The following is a 10,597-nucleotide window of genomic DNA, read 5'->3' on the forward strand; positions in this document are numbered from 1 at the left end:
TAAAATGGTTCAAACCTATTTGAAACGGTTTTATTAAAACGGTTCAAACTGTTTAGAGTCGTTTTGCGTCTAAAACAGCTCAAAACGGCTCAAATCGTTTTGAAACGCTTTAGGTCCAAAACGACTCGAAATGATTGGACCCGTTTAGGACTCAAAACGGCTCAAATCGTTTTAAAACGCTTTAGGTCCAAAACGACTCAAAATGATTGAAATCGTTTAAGACTCAAAACGACTCGAAGCAATTAAAAAAAAAAAAAATCATTATTTTTTTCACTTTTGTTAATACTTGGTATTTCAACCCCAATTCCTAGACGGTAAGGTGTAATATATTGCAGAAAATAGCGTTCTTATAACATGAACAAAATGGATGTTAGACGATTTGAGCCGTCATAAAGCGTTTAATTATTGCTCATGAGCATAAAAACAATCGTTTTAATTATTGCTCACTTTCAAATTGTGTTCACGTACAAATAAAATTTCATTTTCAACTACAACCCTTGACGTCAAAATCTGAAAAAACAAGAAAACTACAACATTCAAACAGTAAAAACAAACAAAAAAAAAGATGTCACAAGAGAATGCACACATAGTTGCTATTGCCACCATTGATAAACAAAAGCTTCCGCTTTGCCTCAAGGAAGTGAAAAGCTCCAAGTATTGGCCATAGGTTTTCTTATACTTGGGACTCGTCTCACTAGGGCAACATCTCTGCCACCTATTGTAAAGACACTAAAAATATCTTGTTGATCAAACAAATCGCCTCGGTCTCAAAACAACCTCGGAATCAATTCGAACTCAGTCCCTTCCACATCCATCTTCATCATCACAAACAAACAAAGGCTAACCATACCAAGTAGCCTGAGAATATCATATAAAGTTGCCTGCATGTGACACAGTATTTTTTAGAATGACATGACAAAACTTAAACAAATCAATCTGTGATGCTGCATAAAAGCGCTACTTATAGTATTGAACTCCACTTCCTTCAGAATTTGAACAACTACAACATGCATCTCCTTCAGAATTTCAAAAGACATTACACGACCCACAGTTGCTATTGCAATAATTACCATACAACTTCTTTACTATTAGCCGAAGCACCTAGAATGTCATGAGCATAAAAACAATCGCATTGCTAAATACTTATAACATGGTCCCAACAACTACTAGAGCTGCTATATAAGTCTATCATATTATTACACAACCATGCTCAAACCACCTAGAAGCCTCAAACAATTTTTTTTTTAAAAGATATAAGTAAATACATTAAACAAATCAAAAGTTGATGTGTCTATAGAATAAAAAATACGCTTTATGGTAGTCAAAACAGTCTACCATACATTATCTTGAAATAGTAAGTGACGACGGTCACTCATGCGAATCATCATTCGGGGTCAAGGGCACGGCACCTACATTAATGATTCGGATAAAATGTACGTTACGCAACTATATATATATAGGAAACTAGTAACAATACACGTAACATTTTCAACAGTATAGATTAAAAAAATTACACTTTGTTAATTAGTTAATTATGTTGGAAGCTAACCTGGTTGACTGGCTATTGAAGGTTTCACCCTCACGAAATTAGGTGACTCAATGTCTTACGTAACCGAAGTGTTGCCCACTAGTGCTGCATTGTCAGACGCAAGACTTTCGATCATCTTTTGCATATTCCCTATCACTCGACTCTGTACTGCAATCTGTTCATCTGTTTTTCTCCTATCTTCATCCGCTCTTCTCCTATCTTCCTCCAACCGTTCATTCATTTTTCTCCTTTCTTCCTCCCATTTTTCCATCATTTCATTCATTCGATTATTGAATGCAGCTTCTTGGGACAAGCGTGATGCTGATGATGCAGGTGAGCAAAAAGTGGGTCTAACCGGTAGTGGCCCAAGCCCCATTCCACGAACACGACCCAAGTATTCTGCTGTTCTCATTGCCATTGCAAGCGCATCATCTTCGGCCCACAGTATTGAACCCTGCGGATATACAGGGTTCGTTCTTGCGGTGTCATCAACTATCAGCTCCTTAAGCTTGTCCTAATATATATATATATAAATGTGTTAATTATTAAACACTTAATTGCATCAGTAAATACTTATATTATTTTAATATATATGATAAATTCAACAAAACACAAATTAAATCACTAGGTTAAGCACGTACAATCGTCTCCGAAGCTGTTTGAGTGCTAGGCGCCCCATCCCTTTTTGTGTGGGTTACTACAAAAACTTTAGCTCAGGTGGGTGGCGTTTGCTTTGATATCTCCTGTGAAAACAAAAATTATAAATTAACCAAAGTTAATCATGAATGTGAGAACATGAAATCAACCCCAAATTCTATCAGTAAACAGATGAAAGAACAAGAGTTGAAAAAACAAGAACAGAACATAAATTTAAAATAACAACTCCCATGATCACATCAGAAGGAACCAGGACAGAAAAATGAAATGAAAAAAAACAAAAAAAAAAAAAAAACTATTAGTTTATTTATTTATTTATTCTCTAGGAGAGAGCAGCCACTTATTAATGAAGATTTGAACTACCATAATTCTCAAAAATAAATGACAGTGAATCCAAAATATATATATATATATATATATATATATATATATATATATATATATATATATATATATATATATATATATATATATTGTTTCAGCTGTCTAAAGCTTCCTAATGAATTGGAAGAAGTAGCAATTAACAATATAGAGAAATAAATAGTCTAGATGCAAGCGCAAACGCATTTTCTCTATCTATTCAAGAATCCAATCTTCAAGGCTTGAATCCAAACACATGGCAAATGGGATAAAAATAAAATAAAATAAGAATCCAATCATTGATTTATCTTCCTCCAATGGAAGTGTTCTCATCTTCCACCTATAAAAGTATTTAAAACAACACTATCTTTTATATCACTATCTGAAGCTTATGCAAAAAAACTTAGCAATCACTATCTGAAGCCTATGCAAAAAAACCTAGCAATCACTATGAAGCGGTGAAGCCTATGCATAAAAACTTGGCAATCACCATTTGAAGCAGTGGCAGAGCCAGGATTATAAGTCAGGGGGGTCAAGAATTTTTTTTGAACCATGCGATTAAAATGATGCCATATTTTTTCAAATTGTATTTGTGAAAAATTATGGTTAAATGGTTGACAAAGTATTTTTTTTATAGATATGCTCTTCGAATATTGTCTCTATTACTAGGATAGTAATCATAATTTTTTTTTTTTCCTTAAGTAAGGATCGGTTGACACATTTGCTAAATCTACCTCAATACGAACTCGTTTAGAATTTGATTGTAGCTCAATTGAATCATTGTTGTCCATAATCTCAGGCAACTATAATTATATATTTTATTCAATTAAAATATGAAATAAAAACTATATATATATATATATATATATATTCATAAACAATTAAATATAAAAATAATTATAAAAAAAAATATAAATATAAAAGAACAATAAATTGAAAAGAACAATTCAAATATAAAAGCTTAAATCTTAATAATATGAAAGTTTATTACATACCTAAAACTAAAAAATTGAATTTTGTTTAGAAATTATTTTGAAGGGCTAAACTTTGAAAACTTATTTGAATGGTCGAATGTTTTGAGTTGGAATAAATACTATGAACAAATCCATCAAAGCAAATTCTTGTAAAGTTCTACTTCTCGGTCCGAAAATTTCTGACTTCTAAAGCCACACGCACATTTTTGGTTGATTTATGGTATTTATTTCCTTCGTCTTCGTCTTCAACCTTCGTCTTCGTCCCTTCAACCTCTCAACTCTCTATTCTTTTCTTTTGTTTTGACCTATTTACAGAAACGTTTACGAGTTATGACAGTAAAACCCACGGCAAAGGGTGGGTTGCGTGGGCAAGTTTGCCTATTGATAAAATGCTAGGGGGGCATTCCAGCCTTCCAGGGGCATAAAAAAATAAAATTTATGCCAAAGATTAGGAGATTTTTTAGGAGATGAGGGGGGGCATTTGACCCCCCCTCGACCCTGGCCCCCTCCCTCTGCCCCTGATCTGAAGCCTATGAATAATTCCAGAATATCATTGAAGATCATTTTTTGATAGGAGATTTTTATTCTGTCAAAAACAATTACTGATTTGCTAACTACTGATGCTAAAACAAAAGAAAATCAGAATGCAAGGGGAAAGCAGACTAGGAAGCTAAATCTGCTACATCAAGGCAAAAACCGTATAAAAGCCAGTAAAAGGGCACAAATCAAACACATCACAACCATTATTTCATCTAGAAAGTGCATATAATCACATAAAGCCACCTCCTTTTTTTTTTTTCTCTGGATAACAAATACCCACGCCACTAAAATTGAGAAAGGGAAGATGAAACTCATGGATGACACATTACCCACACTACTTCTAGGCAAAACTCGTAGATATGCCATCAACCCAGCAAACTACATACCAACACAGCCATAGCAGAAAGACAAACCCTAACAAAGATCACAACCCAAGCATCAGATTTAAAAATCAACAGTTTTTTAGTGTTCGTGTGTGAGAGCTAGAGAGAGAGAGAGAGAGAGAGAGTTCATGTGTGAGAGCTAGAGAGAGAGATAGAGAGAGGACATACCTGTGGGGGTCTCTATGAGAGTGAGCGATGGAGAGCTAGCACTTTTCTGCATTTTCAAATCGCAATTTTTTAAAATCGCAGTTTTCAAACGGTTCATTTTCTGCGATTTGGTTTAAAATCGCATTTTTTCTCTACGAAATCGCAATCTCAAACGCACCCTAATTATAATACAGTAATAATAGTATTTATATATATGTTAAACTAACATATTAATAAGTTATATATATATTACTTAGTTATATAAAATATATTAGACTTATAACTACTAGCTCACATTATACATATATTATTAGTTTATGAACTCGAATAGCAATTTCAACGAGCTCGAGCTCGCCCGAGTTTTAAATGATCGAGTTGAGCTTAAACACACATTTCATAGAGCAGCACTAGTTCGGGATTGAAAAATTATACATATATACCATTAGTTTATATATATAATGAACTTTAACATGATATATATATATATATATATATATATATATATATATATAATGAACTCTAATATGATATAATAACGTGCTATTTTCAAATTTGGGCTTGAACTTAAAAAATTTAATAACCTAGCTCAAGCTTGAGCAATCACTAGTTTTAAATGATTGGGTCGAGCTTAAACACACATTTCATAGATCGGCACTAGTTCGAGATTGAAAAATTATACATATATACCATTAGTTTATATATATAATGAACTCTAACATGATATATATATATATATATATATATATATATATATATATATATATATATATATATGAACTCTAATATGATATAATAACGTGCTATTTTCAAATTCGGGCTTGAACTTAAAAAATTTAATAACCTAGCTCGAGCTCTAGTTGAACTGAGCTTATTGAGTAACACAGATCGACTCGAATGGAGCATTCTCAATGAGCTCGATCGAATTTAAACGAGTCGAGCTTAAACACATATTTTATAGATCGGCTTTAATTCGAGATCAACTATTCAATTAAGCTCAACTCATAAACGAATCAGTCTTGAAATCTTAAATTCTAGGGTTAGGGTTATTATAAATGAAGTTCTTTTTATTTTTAAAAACAACTTCACTTTCAAACAACTCCAAGTGGAGTTGTTTTAACAAAAATGCTTGAATTAGAGGTGTTTTAACAAAAACGACTCTAATTACAAGCATTTTGACAAAAATAGCCTCAATCTGAGGTTTTTTAAATCGGCTCCAATTAGAACCGTTTTAATTTGCTGTAAATCGGCTCCAATTGAAGCCGTTTTTTACAAATGGCTCTAATTGGAGCCGTTTTAACAATGTGACTCCAATTGGAGCCGTTTCTTATAAAGCGACTCCAATTGGAGCTGTATTAAAAAGTTTCAACTTGGTGACACCTTAGAAAAAACAGCTCCAATTGGAATCGTTTTATTCGATGCGGCTCCAAATGAAGTCGTCTCGTTAGAACGGCTCAAATTGAAGCCGTTTAAAAACGGCTCCAACTCGAGACGCCTTAGAAAAAGGGCTTCAATTGGAGCCGTTTTGTTTAAGCGGCTCCATGTTGAGCCGTTTCGGTTACAACGGCTTCAATTGGAGCCGTTTGTATAAAGTGGCTCCAATTGGAGCCGTTTTATAAGGAACGGCTCCAATTAGAGTCGGTTTGAACTAAATCGGCTCGAATTCAAGCCATTTTAGTTCAAATCGACTCCAATTTGAGCCATTTTGTTAAAACGGTTCTAACAAAAACAACTCTAAAAGCCCCTTTTTTTGTAGTGATATATACTCTTCATCATTTTCAAAAAAATTCTTGCCTTCTCCTTTTTTTCTCTCAAAGAACCCTAAGCACAAAATTTTGGGCACCTCTCCTTTTCTCAAGGAATCTTGATATACCTTTTTCTCTACAACTCCATATAGCTGCAAGGACATTAATTAAAAAGTGTTTTCCACCTCTCCAAAATCAATTTTCACATAATGGAATCATTCTCTAGCTTCTTCAATTCTCTCTTTAAATATTTCCTTTGTGTTTTCAAGAATATATACATGCATATTATGATAGATTATATACTAATTAAGGAGTAGATATGGTCGTTTTCTCTACACTTGGGGTTGTAGAATATGAATTCAAACGTACACAAGAATCACACGTATCTACACACGCTGCATGCGTACAAGTTTCTGCATTGATCAGCTGCAAGATAATTAAAGAGGAACTTTGAATTTTAGAGGGCACAAATCTCAACAAAAATTTATGATGTCTTGACGTTCAATTCTATGATGCCTTCGGGTATTAATTAGGATTCGAAGGGGAATAATTTTTGAATGAACTTTAGGTATAGTTTTAGAGGATATAAAAATGGGGATGTACGTGTACGTTGGAAATTAACCTAAAATTTATGGGTTGACACTTGACAGCAGCGGTGCCAAATATTTAAAGATTTGTGGAGGGACAATTCCCAAAAGTCACAAATTTCAGGCCATATATGCCAGGAGGATGTTAACTAATTGGTTGATACATATATATAATAGAATATATAAGTTTGTGACTTTTCATGATTTTGGAGGTCATTTGGTATGGTTTTAAAATTCCTAACGTTTTAATTAGTGTTCTATATATATATATATATATATATCATTGAGCTGATAGATAGATCACTTTTCCTTACAATTAAGGGTCTAGTTATATATATTTAATTAGGTCATGAAATTTTGTTGAGTTATTAATATCAGTTCAATGATAGAGCAGAATTAATTAATTTAGCGATTTTATAAGCTCGGATGAAGGGTCATATAAATTTTTAAAGAAATTAAGAATGAGAATCTGATTTTTTTTTTTTTTTTTTCAAGTCTTAGTTTTTCCTCATAAAACCTAATATTTCGACATAAACTTATGATAGACAATTATTACTAGGATTTTACGAATTAGTAAGAAAATTTAGTATTAGTAGTCAGAAAAGTTACGAAACTAGTTTGATGTAATTTGGAGTTTAATATTCTCTCATGCACCCTCTCCAAGAGGTCATATATATTAGCAAGAATAAAATAAAATAATAATGAAAAATAATATTTAAAATAAAGTAGAGAAGATAATAGATACTCAGTTAGAATTTTAATTAAAAAAAATGACATAGAGAAAATGGTTACAAGAGAGGATCATTCTCGCTTCTGATCCTAAAAAAGAAAAAGTAGTAGATGATCCTATGAATGAAAAAGGGGTGGACTCTCCAACAGTAAACCCAAACCAAACTAAAACAGTACTGAAATAATTACAAAAAGTAAGAAATAGATCAAACAAACAGTAGACGGTTATAAAAGCTAAAGGATAACGGATTAAGGCAAGCCTATCTGCAACCTCATTTAGTAGCAGAGAAAATTGCTTTTTGATTAGCTATGTATTTTTCTTATTGCCGGAGATGCTCATTCATATTTTATAGCGGATTTCGCTTGTATTTTTCCGGGCCCATTAGAGATGGTAGCCCAGATTACCCTTATTGGGCTTCTTTAGTAGACTTTAATTAATTTTTGTAGCCGAAGCATTTTGATGGGTCATATATACGAGATGTCGTCTCAGACAACAAGAATCTATTGGATCCATTGCTTGAATCTCTCCGTTCAATCTATTTTCTTCTTATTCTAATTGGTGATTTTCTATCATCGTCTTGATAATTATTATTATTATTATTATTTTTTTCTCTTTTTATATTAAATTAGAAATATTGCGACTTATTTATTCATTATAGTAATTTTACATATGCATTATTTGCTCATATTACCTAATTTGTGCCCTGTAAATAATTTTATATGGTAAGAGAGTTCCTAATTTAATAACTTATATGAAAAATACAAAATTAGTCATTGTAATTTATCTGATTTACAAATATATAGCTTTCCTGTGGTATCAAAATAATCCAAGAAGTCTATGAGGTATGCCAAAAAAAAAAAATCAAATTTCACCTTTTAAATGCCAGGATAACCACGCTCTTAAATATGGCCCCCGTATCAACAGCGATGTAACTTAAAAATTCCAAGAATAATTATTATAATTTTGCCTAAATAAAAAAAAAAAATAAATAAAAAATTGAAGATCACGACTTGATCACCAAGTATTTTTTTATCGGCATCCTTGTATGACCACTAACAACTTAATTTGGATGTGGGATGCCATTTCGACTCGAGATCGATGATTTGTTTATTAAGTGAACTGAATTTGAATAGAATTATTTTTTTCTTTTTTACTTTTTTTAAAAAAAATGAAATAAATTCGTATAAATTTGAGTTGGCCGCTATAAATTCGTCTAATTTTATTTTCTTATTTTCCAGATATCATTTAAGCATTTTTAAAAAATAAAATGGAATTCTTTTCCTAATGCCCAAGATATATATAGCTTCATATCTTCATTATTATTATTATTATTATTTATAATTAAAATCGAGCCCATTTCATAAATTAACCTTTTTAAGTACAGCGCTCAAACGCAAAAATATTCGAAATACATGGGGTTTTCTTACTAAGGTATAATGCTTTCCTAGCTAGCCGGTAAGCCGCACCATTCAAATTGCGACAAACGTGATTAACTTGCCATTTTTGTAGGCTATTCAAAATTTCTTGAGTGTCCTCAATAAGATGTACATATGTACTCAAATTTCGTTTATCTTTTTTAAATGCCTGCACTATTTAAAGAGTATCACCTTTTAGGATCATACTAAAAGAACTCAATTCACTACGAAATTTGGCTGCCCTCAGCGCCGTCGTGACTTCTGCAACATCAGAAACAATTATGTAAATCTTTTAATATAGATAGCGTAGCCAATACCTTTCCCATACTATCTCTGATAATATATAACACTAATATCCATCTTCAATTTGTGTCTATCTACTGCAACATTCCAATTGACCTTTACATAACCATGTAAGGGAGCTTTCCAACGAATCTCCGTGAGTTCTATCACATGCATGTGACATGAATTTTTTAGGGTTTGCATCGCAAAAAGCCACTAGTGACTCACATGGATTACTGACCACTGAGGATTGTTGCCCAACTATCCTTATCTCTTAAAAATAACATGACTCACTCGATGCTATCAGCCTGTTGTCTTTTTCTTAAACTCCCTCTTTTCAAAGGAATACCAAACGTGGCGTGGGAGGTAGAATGGGACTTTAAAGTTTTATTCAAAATCTGACTTTTTTCAAAGCAATTACAAACCACCCTGTGCTGTCAAACTCAAAGGCAACACTAATTTTTGGATTAGCATCCTCTCAATGTACATGTCAAACCAATTAATCAGAGTCCTGCGTCTCTTTCAAGCTAGCCCTAAATACCCCGGCCAATTATTATACATATAATCAACCACACATTTTTTTTAAAAAAAAATTGGGAGGTTTGTTGTATAAAGACATAGGGTCTATAATTGCTTTTAAATTGATTGTTGAATATATATATATATATATATATATATATATATATATATATATATATATATATACAATTGTAGTTATATTTTTAATATTTTTAATTATTTTTCCTTTACCTCTATTTTTTAATCTTACCTCCTTTGAACCAAATTCTGGCTCTATTGTTACCTTCTGTCATCTAATATATTTCTCATAGTATTTTAAATTTAATCAACATGGGTCAGTAGTTAGGTGTTGCATATGCATTATCTGCTCATATTACCTTTGCACCCTGCTAAAGAATTTTGTTACATTAATATTGCATTAGAGATATGTTAGCTGCACAACTTTTACACAACAGTTGCACAACAATGTTGACGTGTAAGTGGGTTTTTCCCTCTCCTAATGTTATCCAGCATTTTTTTTTTTTTTTAAAAAAAAAAACCCCTACTTACAGATCAGCATTATCGTACAACTGTAGTGTAAAAGTTGTACAGCTAACATATCTTCTTGCATTAACATCTTTAGAGAAGCATACATTATAAGTTTTTCATGGTGAGAGAGTTCCTAATTTCCATGTTGATAACAATTAAGTGAATATTAATAATGACAATATGTACAATATATAAGCAATGAATA

The 10,597-nt window shown here is 32.1% G+C and overlaps 1 long non-coding RNA gene across 1 annotated transcript; it reads right to left on the reverse strand.

The window, feature by feature from the left end:
• Positions 1-1,354: 1,354 nt before the first annotated feature.
• Positions 1,355-6,975, reverse strand: LOC133863195 (uncharacterized). The gene is made up of 5 exons (XR_009899373.1): positions 6,701-6,975; positions 4,611-4,656; positions 2,170-2,271; positions 1,550-2,042; positions 1,355-1,409 (listed from the first exon to the last, which is right to left on the reverse strand). It is a non-coding gene; the product is annotated as an uncharacterized LOC133863195 (long non-coding RNA).
• Between the last annotated feature and the right edge of the window lie 3,622 nt (positions 6,976-10,597).

Source organism: Alnus glutinosa, chromosome 1 (assembly GCF_958979055.1).
Source record: "Alnus glutinosa chromosome 1, dhAlnGlut1.1, whole genome shotgun sequence".
Classification (NCBI taxonomy): domain Eukaryota; kingdom Viridiplantae; phylum Streptophyta; class Magnoliopsida; order Fagales; family Betulaceae; genus Alnus; species Alnus glutinosa.